Here is a 21,737-nt window from a genome sequence, read left to right on the forward strand (position 1 = left end):
AGGGTGCAGTTGGAAGCCAGATGTGGTGGTGCACATATTTATCCCAGCACTTGGGAGAAAGAGGTGGGCATATCTCTTGAGTTTGAGGCTAGCCTGGTCCACAGAGTGAGTTCTGGGACAGCCAAGGCTACACAGAGAAACCCTATTTCAATAAGAGGAACAAAAGAAAAGAAAATGAGCATCCAGTCCATAACTACAGGGCAGGCATGGCAGCTAGAGGGACTCAGACCTGAGACAAGGCAGGCATGGCAGCTGGGGGGACTCAGACCTGAGACAAGGCAGGCATGGCAGTTGGAGGGGACTCAGACCTGAGACAATGGGATTTTCTACTCAGATATGATTGGATCAGAAAAGTAGAGAGGCCAGGAGTCAAGGCCAGGCTATGACCCACCAGTGACCTACTATATTCAATTGAGCTCCACTTCCCAAAGGTTCCACAACCATTAGAACACTACCACCAGCTACGGGCCAAACATTCAACACAGGGCTTCCCTTCCCTTCCATTGTGAAGGCCTGTGAGGTCCTCCCCACCAACCCATGTGCTCTGCTTGGGGCTTCAGTCTGCAATAGAGTTCCAGGGTCAGTAGACCTTTTACCCTGGATTATGCAATTTAAAATTAGTAAATGGTGACATTTTATTAACACCAGTTCATATGTGAAACTTTAAAATGATATACCAAATGCTGAAAGTGAAACCAGATAAAGCGCAGAGGATATGATTCTGTGGCAAGATGAGGCTGGATCTGAGGCAGGGGCTAGGACTCCACTGCAGATGGATGGCCTGAGCAGGGTGGAGGTGGGGTCTGGCTCGCCTGCCTCTCCCTGATGGTGGTAGCTCTACTCCACAGTGAAGTAAAAGAGTGCACCCATAGTTGAAGGTGGCCTGTGTCACAGTACATGTGGAAAGCCTCCTGGAGAGTCACAGAACCCAGAAGATGTTTGGACTTAGCTGTGAGAGGCAGAGGTGCATCCACCATCACATTCGCTGTAAGGTCAGAGGTTATAGTTGGCAGCTCTCTGAACTTGTGGCATAGGAATATCCTCTCCAGACCTAGGAGTTGTAAGATAGTGAACTTGACACAAGCTGGACTTATCACAGAGAAAGAAGCCTCCTTTGAGGAAATGCCTCCATGAGATCCAGCTGTAAGGCATTTTCTCAATTAGTGATCAAGGGTGGGAGGACTCATTGTGGATGGTGCCATCCCTGGGCTGGTAATCCTGGGTTCTATAGGAAAGCAAGCTGAGCAAGCCAGGGAAAGCAATCTAGTAAGCAACATCCCTCCATGGTCTCTGTATCAGCTCCTGCCTCCAAGTTCCTGCCCTGTGTGAGTTCCAGTCCTGGCTTCCTTTGGTGATGAACAGCATAAATAAACCCTGAATAAACCCTGTCCTCCCCAACTTCTTGGTCATGATGTTTTGTGCAGGAATAGGAACCCTGACTAAGACAGACAGGATAGCTCCATAGTGACTGTGGGAGATAGAGAGACCCCTCTGGTGGCTGAAAACTGTGACATCACAACTGGGATAGGGGTTAGCTGGGCTGTTTCTTCTGCCAGTGTGTAATTCTACCTTCAGAGTGAATGAAAGGTCTGGCTTCCCAGATGGAGGTCCCACTCTCTGGGCTTGTGTAGGCAGAGCATCTTGCAAATGCCAGCATGTTGGCAATGTGCTGCCATATGTAAAATAGGGTTTCTCTTGACTACTTCTATTGCAGGCTTATCTATCTCCAAAATAAATGCAGGGGTTTGATCCCCTAGCAGCTAGGACCTAGCTAAAGGTGGTTCTCTCTCAGCCAATACAGTCTGATCCCTTAGCTGAATGCAGCTCTCTTTTAGCTGATGTGGGAGGAATTGTTTAGCCATAAAGAATGAAAGTGTAGATTTCATTCATGCAAAAACTCATTTGCAGAAAAAAAGAAATTGGAGATCATCATGTTAAGAAAATTAAGATGAATTAATATGGTATGTGCTCTCTCATAGGGAGAACCAGAGAAGGAGGGAGAGGGAGACAGAGGGAGGAAAAGGGAAGGAGGGAGGGAGAGAGAGGGGGAAGAGAAAGCCAGAGAATGGGACAGAGGAGAGGGAGAGAGAGAAAGGAAGAGAGAGACAGAGAAGGGAAGAGAGAGGCAGAGAGGGGGAGAGAAAAAGGAAGAGAGAAAGAAAGAGAAGCAGAGAGGGGAAGAGAGGGAGAAAGGGGGAGAGAGGCAGAGAAAGGGACAGATAGAGAGGGGGAAGGGGAGAAAGGGAAAGAGAGGGAGAGAAGGAGAGAGACAGAATGGAAGAGATGGGGAGAGAGATGAAAGAAGGGTTTATTGAAATAGAAACTTCTAGTTCTTTGTAAAGTTAGTTATATCAAATGATGTCTTTCTAGAGCAGACATGGGAAAGAATGTTTTCCTGAAGCAGACACAGGTGAAAGGATGTTGTAGTAAATCTCCAACCCAAACAAGTCTGGTCAAGAAAAACACAACTCAATATTTATGATTATAAACTGCAAGCCTAGATTGGGCAGATTTACCACTGCACTACTCTATTTCCCAGCTATGAGATCCCTTAAAACCTGAGGTTTCCTAAGCCACATTCTTCTCCTCCTTCTTGTCCTTCCACCAACGGCTCCAATGGCTCCTCCGGCTCTCCGTCGGCTCCGTCGCCTATGTAGCCTCTCTCCCGGCAACTTCCTCTTCTGACTCCTCCTCTTCCGACTCCTCCCCTAAGCCTTTTTCTCCACCTCCCCTTCTACTGCCCAATCACTGGCTGTAGCCTTTATTTTACAAATTCAATTGGACAGAAGGTTCACAAGATTCACTCCTCCTCCGCAGCTCCTCCCAGGAGTGAAACTACCATCAAAACAGGAGGCTGGGGCTATCCACAACAAAAGGATGTTTTGATATAGCAGCTACTTGAAAGAACCTGTGATAAAGGAGTATAACTATGACACCACAGACAATGGAAGATCAGCACTGAGCATTGGTTTGCTTTGCTCTGCCCCGTTATTCTTCACTAATAACACGCATGTATTGATTCACCTTACATAGTGTTGAGCTCAACTTGTGGTAACACCACCACCATTAAAAGAAACTACTCATGGGGTTCCTGCTTGCTGCCTCTGCCAGTTGGCAAGTCTTGCAGTTTCTTCAGGATTGAACCACAGCTGCTGGTTTCTGACCAGCGTCTGACTGCCCAGAGAACTGGTCTGAAGCTGCTGAGTCATATTTTGTGTTTAAGAAGATTGAGCTCAGGTCAGTATTTCTATTGTGGTCAAACTTCAAGAATGGCGTATATAGCTTGATTAGGCTAACCCATTTTTTCCTGGGAATACTTTTATTCCTGTCCATCATGTTAAAGCTTATCTTTAACAACATCAACATGTTGGCAGCCAAAGTACATGGCTTGAACCTGAAAATGGACCCCCTGACAGAGTTATTCGATTAAATGTCTGGCAAGCCAAGGACAGGTAAGATTCTGCACAGAGCCTTACCAACCTAAGACAGAAGTGCATTGCTTTTGATAATGCATATTCCATGACAGATAAGGAAGGCAAGACAGGCTCAAGACTGTTTATGAAATAAAAAAGGGGGAGAGGCAGAGAACTTTTAGAGCTTCTTGGCAGGAATATGACATTGGCCAAGGAAGTGGGCTTCAGGCAAGATTCTGACATTAGGCTACAAAAAAAAAAATAAGTAATTTCAGGCAAGAATCTAAATATTAAGCTAGAACAAGGAAGTAGGCTTCAGACATGAAAATGACTTTGGGCTAGGACAGGGAAGTAGGCTCAGATATTTTGGTCATCCTGTTAAGTCCTTAGAAACAGTGATCACGGGAGTGTATCATGGGAGTGTTCACAGAATTTTGTTTATTGCTTTTCTTTTTCTTTGACTATTTGTGTTTATTGTCTTGCTTGTTCCTTGACTATTTGCATCTATTGTATTGCTAGTTCCTCAACCTAGAACTGACCTTAATACTTACATGTAGTTAAAATGGTATAAAAGCAAAAAGGAGGAGGGGGATGGGATAGGGGTTCTAGGAAGGGGAGATGGGGAAAGGGGATGACATCTGAAATGTAAATAAATAAAATATCCAATAAAGAAAAGACGATCAAGCTCACCCCCAAAGAACTATCACTTAACAGGTCCACTTCCCACACATATCCTAGTAACTTTTCTCGTCCACTACCTCTGGTGGGTGGTGGGCAAGAGGAGAGGGTGAATGTTTACTAAAAGTGGGTTGACAGCACTTGGGAGGCAGAGGCAGGCGGATTTCTGAGTTCGAGGCCAGCCTGGTCTACAGAGTGAGCTCCAGGACAGCCAGGGTTACACAGAGAAACCCTGTCTCGAAAAACCAAAAAAAAAAAAAAAAAAGTGGGTTGAAAAAAATTTATGGTTGCACAGGTTATTGTTACTGTTAGGGACCAGGAAGTGGACTAATAGAGGGGGAGACAATGGTGGTAATGGGATCAATAAAATCAAAGTATTATACATGTACATATGAATGTAAATGTCACAGTGAAATTCATTGTACTGCAAAATCAACAACTAATAAAAGCATATAAATAGTGATGCGTAATGCCACATGCCTGGAATCCCAGAACTCAGGAGACAGAAGCAGGAGAATTACAAACTGGAGGACAACTTGATCATAAGAGTCTCTCTTTAAAAGGGAGAGGAGAGAATGGACAGAAGGAAACATGATAGGAGAGATTTTACTATACTATTGCTGGATTTTACAATCCTAATAAGCCCTTATAAAATATACATAATCCAGATAGTTTAATTATAAACCATATGCCTAGATTAAGCAGATCCAGGGCTACAACTAACTTATTCCCTGGCTATAAGGCCCCTGATTACTTGCTGTTTTTCCTGGCCACACTGATCCATCCTGGCTTCTCCTCCTTTATCCTCCCAGCCGGAAGCACCAAGCTCCTCCTATCTCAATTCTGCCCAGCTATAGGCTGTAGGCATCTTTATTTACCAATCAGAAATAACTTGGGGGCAAGGTTACATAGCATCACTTAGGTCTATGTATGGACTCTCTTTCATCTCTGGGGAAACCAAGTCTTGGGGGCCAGTGCTGGGGACAGCATACAATGACAAGGACTGCCTGCAGTAGGTCAGGATGGAGATATCTCAGAAGCCCGTGGCAGCTCCTTGTAAAGAGGATGATGTCTGGGACCATGAGAAGCAGGAGACACATCCCTTCAGAGGACCCACCATCTGAAATAAGGGACTGCCTGCAGTAGGCTAGGGTGGAGACATCTTAGTAGCCCACAGCAGTTCTTTGTAAAAAACAGTTGTTTCTATTTCTCCCAACCTTAGCCCTGGACAACAGCTGTATAGATTTCATTTGTGTGTGACTGCTTTTCAGTTGGCCTTGGTGTGCATAATTATTCTATTATGTATGACTTTTCTACTTCCTTCTCCTCCTGCTCTGGTGAATTCTGTGAAACTAGGTGTTCCTTGATGTAATGATTCTTAAACAATTAAAAATTGAGGCACAGGGCACAGCACAGCGCAGTCCTAATGGCCCAGGTGCATGCTGTGTGTTCTCATCTGGGAAACAATACAGTAACTGCACAATGGTAGTTCCAGATTAATGCTTGACTTGCAAAGAGAGTTTGAAGAGATTATTAGAGAATGAAGTAGAGCCAACACTGGGACCTCAAGAAAGGAAAAAATCTATTGAAGTTATGAAGTAAGTTTTGCACAACATTTAAGAGTGGTTTCTGGATAAGGAAGTATAGAATACATAAAATCTTATACTAGTAAAACTAAGTCAAAACACTGGGACCCTTAGGAGAGTCACTGTGTGCAATGCACAGAAGTAGACAGCTAGTGGAACTGCTGAGTTAAGGGTTAATTTGACTCTTTCTGGCCACTGCCTGGCAGCTTTGCCCATGTCATTTATCATTAAAGCTTCACAGGAAATGCTAGTAGCTGACCTTGGAGCTCTGAGCTCTGAAGTAATAGTAAGTCAAAAGTTAAAGTTTAAATAATGCTAAGTTTGCAATTATTATTATTTTGGCCACAGGCCTGGGAATAGAGAAGCTTGAAACTTTGGGGAACAATTGTAATTCTTAATTCATTGTGGGGCATGGTTATTCTTTTGAATTTGATATGGCAATGATTATACAATGTCTTTTTTTTTTTTTCTACCTGCTTTTGGAGTGTCAGTAAAAGACTGGAGCAAGAAAAAGGCGAGATAGCATGTGAAGAGTGAGTGAAGAGAGAATGTGAGATGTGTATGAAGAGTGTGTGTGAAAGTGAAAGGGGAACGCACAGAGGTGTGTAGGAGTGTGGGAGTCCAAGAAAAGAAAAGCTCACAGGAGAAAAGGAGAGTGTGCAGGAGAATGCAGAGTGTGTGCAGCCTCAAGTTGTGAGCGAATGAGCGAGAAAGAAAGCAGAGAGTGAGAGCGAAGAGAGAGAAACTTTAAGCCTTGAAAAATTGCCTGTCAGCTTGTACCCAAAAAGTAGTCTGTATATTTATTATGCGCCTTCCAGATATCCCTGCTTCCAGTTGAGAACTCCGATCCTGTGTCGAGGCTGGACTCTGACAGGCCTGCACTTAGCATGACAATGCATAGCAACCGACCAAGCTTCAACATTGTACACCATCTGCCTAATATTCTGATAGGGCTCTGCGGTGAGTGACCGCATGCCCTGTGTCACAGAGTGGTTCTAGTCAGGGTCCCGTTAAATACTTAAAACTACTTAAGAACACCGAGCTATCTTTTTATTTTTGTATTTTTAAGACAGTATCTCTCTATGTAGTCCTGGAACTTACTGTGTAGACAAGGCTGGTCTTAAACTCACAAGAATCCACCTGCCTCTGCCCCCTGAGGGCTGGGATTCCACCTCAGGGATTGCACATACCTGGCTAAGGCACTGTCCTGATGGGCAGCATGCTAAATGTTGCTATAGTAACTTATAGGGAGAAGGTGGCATTAGTTTACACTTTTGCCACTCTTTTAATATCTGGCTTAAGGGGAGAAAGGTGTACTCTGTACCTCTCAGGGTCTTCAGTCTGCCAGGAAACAGCATCACAGACAGAACGTGGGACAAAACCTTGTTCTGTCCATCATGCCATAAGGAAATGAAGTATTGTCATGGCTGCTTCACATATAAATTGCATTTTATACTTCATTGAATTTTATGAGTGACAGGCCCTGCCATCAGTAGCTGGAGAAATCAGAGGCACTGTGGAAATAGCACAGAAGACTTGACATGTCTGGGGTTTAAGGTTTTTAGAATGTGTGTGTTTGGAAAGATGGATGGGCACTCACTGGCTGCTCTTGCCGAGGACCAGAGTTCTATTCCCAGCATCCACATGGTGACTCACAAACATCTGTTACTCCAGTTCCAGGGGGATGTGACACCCTCTTGTGACCTCTGTGGTCACTGCAGGCAAAACACTTATGCACATACATTTTTAAATAAAAATTTTAAACTTTTTTGTGTGGCTTTGGATTTTTTGAGACAGGATCTAGCCCTGTTTGGCTCACACTGGACTCAAGATCATTACCCTCTAAGACCTGAGCCTCCTGCATGCTGGGATTAAAGGGCATACCCCAACACCTAGCTCCAGAATGTCTTAACCTGTTCTGTTGATTAGATTTATATTTTACACATTTCTTTTCCCTTTCTTTCTTTCTTTCTTTCTTTCTTTCTTTCTTTCTTTCTTTCTTTCTTTCTTTCTTTCTTAAGAGGGAGTTTCCTTTTACTCAGGCTGACCTTGAACTTGTGACCTCCCTTCATAAAGTCCAAGGTATCTGGGTCAGCACCACTGCACCGCTCTAGCCTGGCTTTGTTTTAGGGATAGGAATGGTTCTGTAATTTTTATCCAAACTGTCACCCACATGCTTGTCAAATCTGACATGTGTCCTTTCTTCCCCAAGCTGCTTTTGATAAGGATGTTTTCTCTCAGCAGTAGGAACCCTGACCAAGACAATCGGGGTTAGCACATTCATAGGATGGCACATCCATTTAGCAACTAGTACTAGAGTTCTCTCTCTCTCTCTCTCTCTCTCTCTCTCTCTCTCTCTCTCTCTCTCTCTCTCTCTTTCTTTTTAGAAGGGAGTTTCTCTGGGTGGCCCTGGCTGTCCTGGAACTTGCTCTGTAGACCAGGCTGGCCTCATACTCAAAGATCTGCCTGCCTCTGCCTCCTGAGTGCTGGGAATAAAAGTGTAGCCACCACCGCCCAGCAGGTTAGAATGTTCCCATCTTCACTTTGTTAAGAACAATAGTTTACCTGCTTTGGCGAATGGCTGGAGGCAGCAGTCCTGTGGGAGCAATTTAGCAGGCAGCTATGGAACAAGCCTGGACTGCACACTGTGGAGCAGGACCGCAGCTGGGCCAGAGGGAACTCGGAGGAAGGGAAGAGCCGCAGTACCAGGAAAGCCCAGGTTCAGAGACAGGATCCAGGAATACTATCCAGGAGTTCCACGGAGGTGGGAATGAGTTGAATGTATTCACTGAGAGACACTGGCCCTCTGTTGGAACAGAGAAGGCTTGGGCCATGATGACCAGCGAAGGAGGCTGGAGACCAAGGCTGAGAGGGGAAAATTAAGATCCCTACCTTCAAATGTGTGCAGGGTGATAAACCTGGATCCCACAGCAGGCATGCTAGGCCCTCACAGTGGTGTGCCTGGTCATCTTGTCTGTGTAGCTGCTGAAGCACGTGAAGGCTATAGGCTAGTCTTAGAAGAGCTGCAGGGGAGTAAGGACAGGAGACTGGGCAGGCTGGCTGATGGAGAGCAGATTAGCCCCAAGGGTGCCAGAACTGTGATTGGCCCACTCCTGCTTGCTTGCTAGGCAGCATTGGCTCCCTCCTCCCTCTGCTGGCCACGCCTCCTGGTGGCCTAGCCTCCTGGGCTTCAGATCAGCAAGCCTCCCAGGGTGTGCTTAAAGACAAACTTAAGGTTTGTGTGTTCCTATCCACATCTCATTCTTCATTTTATTTGTGGTTCTGGGAATGAACTCCAGCGCCTTGCCCATGCAAGACAGACAGGCTACCCTCAAGCTTTATCCCAGATGTTTGCTCACTGACCGATTCGCTTATAAAATGATTACAACAAACTGATAGGAAGGTGAGAGGAAGGCTGTAGCACCAGCTCGGGCTGTTGTGTTTAGAGTCCACGGACTGCAGAGTTTAAACTGCCAGTATCCTGTTCAGAACAGCAGGCTTTGTCAGAATAGGTGGAACCTTGGCCAGGTACTCAGCAAGCTCAGCCAACTGGGCAACTCGGGGGTGGGGCCGAGGTGGGGCCAGTAGGGGGCGGGGCAACGGGCTGCTGGTGTCTCCATAGCTCAGCTGCAGGCACAGAGGCTCAAGAGGAGTTGGAGAGTGGAGAAAGTGGACACCAGCCTCCGCGGGAGTTGGAAGGCAAGCGCGACCCTGACGGTAAGCTCCCTGACGGTAAGCTTCGGGAACAGCAGGGGCACCCCAGGTGAGCTTGAGAGTTGCTAGGGCAGAGCTTAACTCCCGCAGCTAAATGCGCTTCCCCCTATCCCAAGGCTGATCATAACGTGCAGTAGGCCTTGCCTCCCAGTCCTGCATCTGACACCCCATCCTCCTCCCGAGGCAGTCTGGTTGCGCCTCTGAAGCAAGGGGTGGGTGCTAACCCTGACAGCACTGCTGGTTCCGAGGCCCCCTGGTTCCCTCCCCGCGGATGCACGTTTGTCCCTTGTGCTCCAGGCTTGCTACTTGCCCAGGCACCTGAGCCGATCCAGGTAGTGACTCTTAATTTTAACTTCTCCAGTCTGCACCCTATGCCTTTAAACTTCCTGGGGTCCGAAGTCTGATAACCTTTCTAGCAACTGGCTGGTGGGATCAGGAGGGAGGTGGAGGGATCCGGTGCATATGCATGCTTGCATGTCAACTCTAGGACTGCCTTTGCTGGCATTTAAGCTGCTGGCAGGATTTTAGAGATCAACATTTGCTTCTCTGCCTCTGATTTCATCCTGATCTTTTTTTAAAGTTACAGAGCCCTAGGGGCTCACATTGTTTTTTACTGTGATAGTGGCTTCCTTCCTCAAGGGGAGGCTTTTCACTGGCTCAAGACTTGAGTGGGGAAGCAAAAACATGGATTTGTACTGCAAACACTTTCCATTCCCTGATACTCACACGAGGAGGGCCACGTGATGGCTTCCTGAGTCCCTGCAGAAGTCCAGCCAGTGCAGCTGTGCTCAAGAACCCAGACTGACTGTTCAGACCCTGCCCTCCACCCTGGGGATGACAGGGAATGTGTATTCATGGTAGCTGGGAGCTTTGTCGTGCAGACAACAAAAAAAATTCAAGGCCCTGGGTCAGATCCCCGGCATCACAAAATAAACGACTATTTGTACATATAAATTATATGTGTGAGCTGTAGGAGAGAAAGCCAGAAGAAGAGACCAGGACTGTTGAGTGGATGGGCCTCACGGAGGCAACACTTTTACACTCCGAAGGGTAAGAAGTGGGGTTCACTACTCAGTGTCCAGCTGCACAGGGCTGAGGAGAGAACAAGCAAAGGTCCTCAGGCAGAGGTATGCCTGGTGTGTGTGGCTTTTATGTCCTCAGTAGCCGTCTGAGAAGAGCAACCTATGACAGTGAGACAGCCCGAAGCTTTCAGCTGCCCTTTCTTCTAAGAAAATAAGATTTCCCTAGACCCTCTGATGCACCTGGAATCAGCTGTGTGACTTTCAGCACCATAACGACACCTCATGTTATCTGGTGTGACTGCACCTGCCTTTGGCTGCACCTACACACCTGCTGCCCAGGTATACTGAGAGGGAAATGCATGGTTAGCAGAGGGGGACTTTTTAGTGAAAAAATGAGAGCCTCCACCTGACCCTGGGGTCCAGTTTCTGCTCACTGCCCACCTAGTGCACAAGTGGTACCCACAGAAAGCCCTGTGAGGAAGAGCAGCATCCTTCCTCCCGTCCACAGTGGCCTGGCTTGCCCAGGCATGACCCTACTTCTCTGGTGCCTCTGCCCTTTTAGTTTTAGTTCCCCCTAGGATTCTGGCCCTGACTCAAGTATTTGAAGGACACAGGAACAAATTCCACTTCCTGAATCTTGTTTTAAAACCTCAGAGTATGGGAACACAGCCTGGCTGGTGGGATGGGGGCAACAGAGTCAAGGACAAGATTGGAGGCAGGAGGGCCACTTCTCAGTCCCACTGGCCTTCTTGGGTCACCTGCAGGTGGTCTTCAGGCCAAGCTGCTGGCATGGTGGAGTCTCCAGTGAGCTCTGTTGATAAGACTGGGAAAAGGTGCCCAAGAGGGAGCCCAACCTCTGCCAGGAACCTTCTCCTGCATGGTGGTGCCCAATGAATGGGGGAGACTGGGTCTCCATCCTCAGAGACACAATCAATTTCACAAACTGGTTCAACAGAGCAAAGTGCCTTGCAACCAGGGTTTATTGATTTACTGGGGAAAATCACAGTTCATGCTTTCTCCCAAGAGAGCAGCTGTTTTCCCTCTCTGAGTGGCCAGCACGTTCCTTCCCACCATCACAGGCCTGGGGTGATATCTGACTCCTGGCCCAATTCCTATGTCCCCTTTACTGGCAGTTGGTCATCTGCCCATTTCTATGGAGTCAAGAAACTGTGCAGAGCCACACCTGTGCACTCTTCCAAGGCTGAGGAGCTCACTTTAGGGGTAAAAGTGTTGTTTCAGCTGTGTTATTAAAACATCTTTACAGAAAACTCTACTTGACCAACTGACAAACAACAAGCCTTGTTTGTGCTTAAGAAGGTGGAGTCTTTGCTGCCTCTAGCATCCCAGAGGCTGGCGAGCAGTGGTGCAGTATGGGTGTCTCTTTGGCACTTCCTGCTTATCTTATCTTAACTGATCATCCTCTCTGGGCTTTAAGTGCTCTCTAAACAGAGAGAAACACCCTTTAGTTCTTAGGGCTGTAGTATTACAGGAGGTAACAATGCAGGAGTCGGGCTTCCTCAGCTGCAAGGACACAGCCCTGCACTATGGCTGTGCAGCCCAGGGGTTTCCCTGTAACATGCAGTCAGGTGCAGCCAGAATCTTGACCTATAGGGTGCAGAAAGGAATTTCAGGGTTAGTCAGTATGAAGCAGAATTGGAGTTTATTAAGAAAAGATTTTAATATAGACTTAGAAAGAGTGACATGAACAGGTATCTATTCATCTCAGATAGGCAGCAATGACAAAGGATTCTACAGAATTACCTGAAGAACCCATGGATTGATTGGGCTTACAGGATCATGAGTGAGGGACTCTTTACAGCATGCTGGGTGACTTGGGACAGTTTCAACACTGAGAAGTCCCATCTTATCATGAACGATAGCCACTCAGGAGCTGCATCCTACCTTTAGGAAAATTGCAGTTAACCTTCCTCCTGTATGTTCTACTAGCCCCACCCTAGCCCGGCCTAAACCCACTGATAGTGAGAGTGAGATGAGTGGTGGGTAGTGAGGAGGTTTGAAAGGAAATGGCCAACATAGGCTCACAGGGAGTGGTCCTATTAAGGGGTGTGGACTTGTTGGAGACAGTGTGTCACTGGGGCAAGCTTTGGGTCTCAGATGCTCAAGCTGGGCCTAGTGGTTCTGTTTCTTCCTGCTGTCTGCAGATCCAGACATAGGACTCTCAGCTACTTCTCTAACACTATGTCTGCCTGCATGTCACCATGCTTCCCACCGTGATTATAATGGACTAAACCTCTAAATGATGAGTCAGCCCCAATTCAATGCTTTCTTTCTAAGAGTAGCTGTAGTTGTGGTATCTCTTCACAGCAATAGAAACCCTGACTAAGGCAGTGGGAAAGGGTAAGGGACTAGTGAGCTCCTGTTCCCCTCCTTCTACGGTGTGTTAAGATCTCCATTGCCCTAGGTGTAGTTACCACTGTGCTTTCTCTTGTCACTGTGTTATCTCTGCTCCTCGATGGAGACATGATGGAGAAAGATGCCCACAGTACAACAGTGGTGCCACCTCAGTGTGAGTGCCATTGCAAGAGAGGGTCCCGCTGAGGTGCCTTGGTACCTCTTATAGTCTCTTTGTCAAAGGATTGGGAAGATGGAAATGTTTTAGCATGAACATTTTTATCTACATTTTTTCTTAGCAACTGGGATTACACAGTGGTTTATGAGGTTCATTGTACACTTGTTTGCTAATAAGACAGAACTACGTTTTTTCAAAGCAGGTCAAAAAAGGTCAAAGGAATTCTTACTACATGTCACAAGGAAGTAGAGACATGTGCTTTGACTGTTACTCATGGTTCAGTCTATTTGTGGGCCTTTTTCAAAGGATTATGATCTCTGGCCAGCAGTTTGAAAGTTCTCTGAAGAGACTTAACCAGATCCTGGGATGGAGCTCCTCCATCTTCCCTTATTTTCCCTGACTTTCTATCATCATAGAGTACTGCCACAATGTTACATACAGTCCTGGGCCTCTCTGAGCTTCCTGTTGACAGTGGATGCCTGACCACAAGAGCATTCCTGCCATGGGTACACCTGGCTGGCTTTAATCAGTTTGCATTATGACCTGGGAAGGCTGTGGATGCCATGGCTAGGGGTAGGAGGTCCCAGAGCCTCTGTGTGGCATCAGAGAGTCACAGTGCAGCTTGTATAAACTGAGGACATGGCCACTCCAAGGGATGGTTACAGGAAGGTTGTTAGTGTAGATATGAGAAAGAGAGCAGCCAGAGGCGGCTTGAAGGGTTTGGCATAGAGAAAGTAGTAAATTGAACATGGCTAGCAGACTGCATAGGCCATGAGAGAAGGCTTGATTTAACATACATCTCTAGAACAGAGAGCAGAGGCACTTGGGTTCCCTTGGCACTCAGAAAAGGCAGATTAGCCTGTCTCACTGTCACAAATGAGGCCATTTTCCCAAATTCTGGTGATACACAAACGCCAGCATTGCTCAAGAACTTGGGAAGCTGGCTCCTGTCAACTAAAGGAGCCATTTCCTTAGCACTGGCAGAAAGGACAAATGGCTAACTCTGGGGCCTACTAGCATGCCAAAACCCACACTGACCTCCAGACCCCCTCAGTATCACAAGGACCTAGCTCTTCTTACTTCCACTGGACCCCAAACTTCTCCAGCTCATGGGTTTTCTCCCGCCTGTTCATTTCTTTATGACCCTGCTATTTCAGACATGCACACTCACACTCTGGGTCTTCTCTTGGTCTCCATCTCTTGCTCCACACACCCACCCCCATGCTGTTCTATTGTTTCTCTCATCCAGGTGCAGTCTTCTGGCCTTGTTCAATCTACTGCTCTCTGTCTCTGCTCTGGACTCTTCCAGAGGCCTCTCTGTTCTCTCCCTCATATCTATACTAAAAACCTTCCCTTTCACCACATCAGGGAACAATCACATCATCAGATACTCACAGGTAAATTTACCCATATTTTACTTTTGTTCAGTGGCTTTCTACAAACTGTAAGATGACACTGTCTGGATAAACTTAGAAACCCTCCCTTGTGTAAATTGTAACCAAAGCCACCTTTTTTGGACAGTTTGTTCCTTAATCTTTTTTTAAAATATAAGGTAGTCAGACTGCAGGTTTCTGGACTTAAGTGCTTGGCAATTTAGGTGAGCTGGTCTCCTGCTTACTCAGGATGCCTGCCTCAGGCCGACCCACTGCCCAACCAACTTGTTCCTCAGAAAAGAGAACCACCCAGAAAATGGGAAGGAACTCCTCTCCCAAGTGGGAGAAGGTGACTCTGTTCTCGTCCCACTGTGTAATCGGCTGTGGGAGGCCTCCCAGCCGCTGTTCAGATCCTGTTTTCTGTGAACCTGTGTTCAAGAAGATGAAGATGTGCTACTGTATTATTTAAATCATCATGGCCCAATCTTGCTTGTTGTTACGGGGCCGCCATCTTCCCAACTAGGCAAGGCCTGAGGCCAAGAGCGGCAGCGTGTTCTTGCCACTGCTTGGCTCAGCCTGCCCACTCAGGCAGGCCAGGAGCACTGACTCTGGTACCTATGAGATGGTACCCATCTCCCATGCTGTCTCCACAATGTTTGGCTGAGCTCAAACCATCCCCAGCATCGACACGGTACCCTGTATAAATGAGACTAAAATGCTTAAAGATTTTCCAAAGGCTTTATATGTTTGGTAGTGATCAATTGACAAGACGCCCACACAATTAGAAGTGTTACCCAATTAACTAACCTAGATATAAGTTGTTATGCAGAACGGTCCTGCACCTGTCCATGGCTTCTACATCCTGTCTCTCCTCTGCTGTTCTAGCTCCTCCTCTTCCTTCTCCTCTTCCTCTCCTTAGTCCTCCCACATTAGCTCCTCACAAAGTACCGATTTTAATGTAGAAAAGGAAATGTAGTGCTACAATGATGGGCGGGGCATCTTACCATCAGAGCTGATGCTGGGGTGGGGCATCTTGACATCAGAGGCTACCTAGAGATTCTCTTTTTCTTTCTATGGAGGATGGAACCCAGGGCCTCACAAATCCTAGGCAAGTGCTCTACTATTGAGCCACACCCAGAACCCTCCACAGACTCTTGGACTCCTTAGTTATAGCATTTGAAGACTAGATGCTCTTTTTGTGACCTAGGTATTGCTACAGGCAAATTCAGCACTCCCCCTGCCTCCAGTGAAAACCCCAAAGAGCAACGTTGGAAGGCTAGCCAGGCCTCAGGGGGCTCCACAGGAAATTCTCCCTGTACCCACGTGGCAAGGAAGGTGGATTGGACTACTCAAAAGCCCCGGGCTCTAGGCAGTCCTGTTGCATGCTAGTGAGGAAGCTTCCAGACCACGAGGTTCCAGGCCACAAGATTATAATCACTGAGGCTCAGCTGGGTGTGCTGTGGACAACACACAGAGAGTGGCATGTGGAGGGAAGAAAGATAATGCATGCTGGGCAGTCTATTCCTGCTACCCAGTGTGAGCATCTGTCAACCCAGATCAACAGCAAGGTGGCATAACCTTTCTCCTTAAAGGAGGTGAGATGCCATTCTACACATTTTAAGCCAGTGGAAAACTTGACAGATCCTATTTGGATTGGCAGAGCTGAAGATGGGAGAGGCTACAGGGACCTGACAGTGCAGTTCCTCCTGTGTTTTCCTCCTTATAGGACCTAAAAACCTGTGTGGCAGCATTGTGAAGTAGTGAAATCTTGCTGGCCAAGAGCTTAGTGGGAAAGGTTGTGCCCACATGAGGGAGGCTCTGGAATCCATCCATAGCCTGCGCACACACACAGACACATAAAACAAAAATTGATGGGGCATGTTTGTTTGAGAGTCCATAAATTGAGTCAAGAAGCCGTTGTTAATGAGATCTCAGGCACATCTGCAATGGAATCTGCCTGAGACTAAGTAAAATCATCATTGCTAACTGATTAAGGAGCTAGCTTTCCTAACTTCCTTAGGTTTACAGCTTATAAACGCAGGGTTACATCAATACTTTTAAGTGGCTTTGCCACAGTGGACGCATCCATTCCATCTCTAAAGGCATCCAGGGACTGCCCTAGTTAACTCCTCTGTGGTGGTGACCAGACTGAGACCTGGAGAAGCACAGTCCTTGTCCTTAGGAGGGTACAGGGGCAGCACTAAAGGCCTGGCCTCCAGCTGTGCTGGTCCTAGCCCCTGATGTGCTTCAGCAGAGCATACCCTCCAGATCATAAATTTCTGGCTGTCTCTGCTGACTTGTGGCTATGCCACCTCCCCATGGCTCCCGATTGAGCTCCTCACCTTGTCCTGCTCTTCCTCTCTTCTGTGTTGCCTTTAAATGCACTCGAACCTTCTCTTGCTGGTCAACTCCTTAGCTCAACTCCAAGGCTGTGCTCTGAGAGAAATGAGACATTAGGCCCAGCATAGAGGGTGCACCACAGCTGAGCCACCACAGCACAGGGACAATGGCACTGAGGGAGGAGAGACTAGCCATTAGCTGTAGCCGCCTGTGGCCACATGTCATCTCTGATGACCTGAAAGGGGGGCTGGGAATGAAAGGGGGTGGAGGGCGAGAAGAGATGAAGCCAAGACAAAGTTCTCTGATCAAGGCTCAAAGCTTTAATGTTCATCTCTCTGTTTAAAGGTAAAGGCCTAACCCAAAACCCCTCCTTGTTTCAGCCGGAGGTGGGTGGTATAATCTATAATCCATTCTTGGTCATGGCTGGAGATATCTCAAGGCAAGCCCAGGGGCAGTTCTTCTTCTATCTGTTTAAAATATAAGATTCAAAGGATAACTGCAACATGATTATTCAAGCAATGTAGGAAATAGTGGAAATGTTCCAGTACCTAATTCAACTGCTGGTTGACAGGGATCAGACACAAAGTCTGGCCACCTGGTATATAGTGGGTGGCTTTAAGTATTGATGGAGAGTACATGCCAGGTTAAATCAGCTGGCCGATATGGATTTCAAGCCATCTTCATCATCAGAATCATAATTATTAGGCTCAAGATCTGTGTCCACTTGACGGACCAATCTTTCAGGCAGCCATTGGGACCCATTTTCTTTTTCTGATAAAATACATACCGAGCCATGACCCCAAATTAAAACAGGGTCAGGACCATTTCAAGTATTAGTTAGGTGTCTCTCCATTTGACCCTGGCAAATGAGCTGGAAGTGACTAGATGCCAATGGCGATCTGCTGCAGACTGACTTTTAACATCAGTTTGCAGAAAATTTAAAACAAATAAGACAAAAGCAAGGTGTGTTTTTGGTGACCTTGGAGGGTATAATTCCCCCCCCCTTTAGTTTTAATGAGTCAGTTTTTTAGAGTGCATTGTGCACGTTCAATAATTCCTTGTCCCATTGGGTTATAAGAAATTCCAGTTTTATGTTCAATATCTTTACAAAATGATGTAAAATTGTTTCCAGTATAGGCTGGCCCATTGTCTGTTTTGATGACTTTAGGTAATCCCATAGCATTAAAGGCTTGTAAGCAATGATCAATTACATTTCTAGAGGCTTCGCCCATGTTTAGAGAAGCAAAAAGGAATCCTGAGCCAGTGTCAATACAGACGTATATATTTCAATTTTCCAAATTCTGCATAATGAGTTACATCCATTTGCCAAATATGATTGGGCATAAGGCCTCTTGGATTAATGTCTAAATGGGTAACTGGAGATAAAGTAAGACAGTTAGGGCATTGTTTTACAATCATTCTAGCCTGCTCCTTAGTGATCTTATGTCAGAGCCTTAGGGTGTGACTAGAGAGATGAAATTTATTATGATCTTGCCTAGCCAATGCAACAGGATCCAAAATTAGGCTTCTCCTATTAATGCTCTGTCAATACAATCATTGCCTGCAGCTAAAGGTCCAGGAAGACCAGAGTGAGCTCTTATATGGCCAATATAAAGGGGATTTTTTTTTTCTGGTAAGAATGAGGTTTTGTAGTTGTGAAAACAGAGATCTGGCTGGTATATTGAACTGAAATATACCACAAGTTTCTAACAAGGGGACAGACTGAGCCACATATAGTGAAGAGCTCCAAACTCCGGAGACCCTTCCTCAAGCCTCAGGACATTGCAGCCACCCAAAGATCACAAGAAACCATACCTGGATGCAATCAGCAGAGGCTTATTAGGGAAAGAGCTGGCAGCCATCGGTCTGACCAGGTACTCGCACTGGAGTCAAGGTCCGACCCCCTCAGCCAGTCCTTGGAGGGCTTTAAAGGGAAAAACCACAAACCAGGGGAGTGGGAAGTGGGGTGCGGGGTTGTCAAGGATACAAAACATGAAAACAGTGGAACAATTCAGAGGTACTCACCCTAAATGATTAGTGTCATGTGGAAATCGCCCTGCATTCTTCTCAAAAATGTGGTTTTTACCATGCCATTGTGCCCTATCCTGCCATTTCAGATTACTATCTTTACTTTTTCCGGCTATAGGGCTATAGCCCCACCTAGATGGTAGCCTCTTTATCTGTAGTCAGGAATGTCTTCCTGCCTTGAGTCTCTCCCACCCATAGGTGGGAGAGGCTTGAGGAATGTCTGCATTTTTCCTGCTCAGGTACTCTCGAGAAAGTAAGTTTTTCTAAGGCGAGAAATCTACACATATTTCATAAAATGGCCTTTATAATTTTTCACTCTACATCCCCACTTCTTCTGATTTGGCTATGTTTTTAATCATAAAAATTCAATTATTAATAAGTCTATTCTCACCCCACTTTTTCCGATAAGGATCTTTAGAAAAGTTTAAACTCCAGTGTCATCATAATTATCATTTTCTTGACCCAAAGTCCTATATTGGTGGCGCAACACAAAAAGCTGAACAGCATTTATCCTTTCTCTAACAAAAGTTACTAATCTATTTTAAATGTAGGGGCCTATGGTTAAAAGCAAGAGTAAAATCACAAGAGGTCCAGCAAGGGAGGATAATAGGGTTGTCAACCAAGGGGACTTATTGAGCCAACTTTCAAACCAACCTTGCTGCGTCTCTCTACCTTCTTGTCTCTGGTCTAACCTTTCTCTGAGTTTACTCATAGAGTCCTTTATCACTCCTGAATGGTCTATATAGAAGCAACATTCTTCTCTTAGACTAGCGCACAAACCCCCTTCCCTAAGAAACAGCAAGTCTAGTCCTCTTCTATTTTGTAGAACAACTTCTGAGAGGAAAGCCAATGACTCTTCCAACTTTGTTACTGACTGTTCCAGGGCTCTCAAATCTACATCAATGGCAGTTCTCAACTGATGAAAATAATGAGGAGTCTGTATCAATGTAGCAGCACCTGTCCCCACACCTGTAGCCACTCCCAGGCCCAATATAACGTCTAGAGTCAAGGAAACAGGTTCACTGCTGAAGCGTCTAGGGTGTTTCTCAAACTCACATTCAAGAGTACCTGCAGGATGATAGTAAACCCGGGGGATTAACTGATCAAGTACACAATAATCTTTGTTCTCATCAAAGATAGCAGTGGAAACACATGGTGTTAGCCCAGAGCTGCAAGCCCACCATTTATCAATTTCAGGTACTAAGAATCTGTTAACAGAGGTCTTTGGGCTCCTAAGAGTCTGGTTGCATAGATGTTTATAAGCTTCTGGTGGGTTTCCTATGCAGACCCCTTGTCCTGAAACTTCAGTAAGGGTTAATCTACTTTTACTGTTCCATATACAAGCACTGTGGCTGGTGGTGTTGTTAAAAGTCCCTGTCATTGTAATACCTTCATAATAAGGGGGTCCTGAGGAGAGTCAGAGCCAACAGGATTTAGTCATGTTAGGTTGAGATCCATTTAATACAGTAAAGGCCCCTCGAATTAAATTTAACAGTCTCTGTCCAGTGCTTGGAATGGATGTGGCTGGTGTGAGAACGGAACTGAGGATGTTACCTTCCGTGGGCCTAGGAGGTGCCACTGGGGCAGCTGGTGGAGGTGGTTTCTGTTCAGATTGTTCACACTATTGGGGCCTATAGATTGGGCTGGAGGGCTCTCTATTTTTAGACGGACAAGAAGGTGAGATCCCACCCCACCTCCAGATTTATAAAAGACTATGCCCCAGGTCACACCATTGTACCATCTAGAAAAGTCTGTTGCTTTTCCCTTCTCAGTGAATTGCATCTTTATGTAGTCTAAATCGGTTGGGGAGCATGGCTTGTCTTTATACAGTCCCATTATCGCATGTGGGCCTGGTCTTGAGTTAGCAAAAGAAAAAGTCAGTCTATCCCCAGCGGACGATGTAGCCCACTTCCAATCTCCATCATTTGAGGTAACGCAGCTCCACTTCCCACAGAAGAAGACTTGGGGTCCCCCATAATGTGTATCCTTATCAGATTCAGGACAACTGTAAAACCCATAGCTGCGCACTAAGTTTGGGGGGAAACTCCTAGTCGCAGGGTTGATCTGACGGAGACAGAAGTATAGGGCAGGCCACCATGTTCCCAGAGGGGCGACCTGTTGGGTGCTGTTTATAACGGCGCCAGTAATTGGGTCCTCAATTTGCCAGATGAGTTGTTGAGGGGTATGGGGATTGGGGTTCTTACTCAGAGCAGCGTTTAAAACACAGGCGCAGCTTAAGAGGGTTATCAGTCTTCTCCAAGGCCCATTCATCTTGCTGAGAGTTTGGAGGTGCTCTTTTCACATGGGAAGCGTGGATCCACGAGGCTATGCCATCCACTTTCACTGCTGTAGGGGTGGTCAACAGGACCAGGTACGGGCCTTTCCACCGTGGCTCAAGGTTGCCCGTCCGATGTCTCCTCACCAGTATGGCATCTCCAACCTCAAACTGGTGCGGCACTGGATCTTCTTTTGGAGCATAAGAGTTCTTCAAAGCTCCCCAGATCTCCTTCTTCACAGTTTCAAAGGCCTTTAGTTGGGCTAGAACAGGCAGGGGAAGAATATAGCCATCATCAGAGCATGCTACACTCTCAAGGGTCTCATAGATGGGAGGTGGGGATCCATAAAGAATCTCAAAAGGAGTAAGTCCCAGGACTCCAGTCGTATTTTGAACCTGGAATAGGGCAAGAGGGAGCAAGGCTGTCCAATCACTTCCACCGATCTCAATGGACAATTTAGTCAGGGCCTCCTTAATTGTTCTATTCATCCTCTCTACCTGTCCTGAACTCTGGGGTCGGTAAGAACAATGTAATTTCCAATCAAACCCCAATTGTCTGGCCAATCTCTGACTTACCTGGGCGATGAAGGCAGGCCCATTGTCTGACCCAATTACCGTCGGTACTCCAAACCTGGGTAGAATCTCTTCCAGTATCTTCTTGGCCACCACAGTAGCAGTTTCCTTTTTGGTGGAAAATGCCTCAACCCATCCTGAGAAAGTGTCTATAAACACTAGGAGATATTTGTTACCATATCTGGCTGGTCTTACTTCAGTGAAA

At 46.4% G+C, this 21,737-nt stretch overlaps 1 protein-coding gene and 1 long non-coding RNA gene across 2 annotated transcripts in view; one reads left to right on the top strand and one right to left on the bottom strand.

Annotated features, from left to right (window-relative positions):
- Window positions 1-2,504: 2,504 nt before the first annotated feature.
- Window positions 2,505-8,764, bottom strand: LOC143434753 (uncharacterized). The gene is made up of 3 exons (XR_013104512.1): window positions 8,570-8,764; window positions 8,243-8,483; window positions 2,505-3,660 (listed from the first exon to the last, which is right to left on the bottom strand). It is a non-coding gene; the product is annotated as an uncharacterized LOC143434753 (long non-coding RNA).
- Window positions 8,765-9,242: 478 nt separating this feature from the next.
- The window catches only part of LOC117722048 (epoxide hydrolase 1), a 44,275-nt gene continuing 31,780 nt past the window's right edge, over window positions 9,243-21,737 (top strand). Inside the window, exon 1 of the mRNA XM_034520988.2 lies at window positions 9,243-9,394. The gene's annotated coding sequence lies outside the window, so the exon portion shown is untranslated. The remainder of the gene's footprint in view (window positions 9,395-21,737) is intronic.

This window comes from Arvicanthis niloticus, chromosome 16 (genome assembly GCF_011762505.2).
Source record: "Arvicanthis niloticus isolate mArvNil1 chromosome 16, mArvNil1.pat.X, whole genome shotgun sequence".
Lineage (NCBI taxonomy): Eukaryota > Metazoa > Chordata > Mammalia > Rodentia > Muridae > Arvicanthis > Arvicanthis niloticus.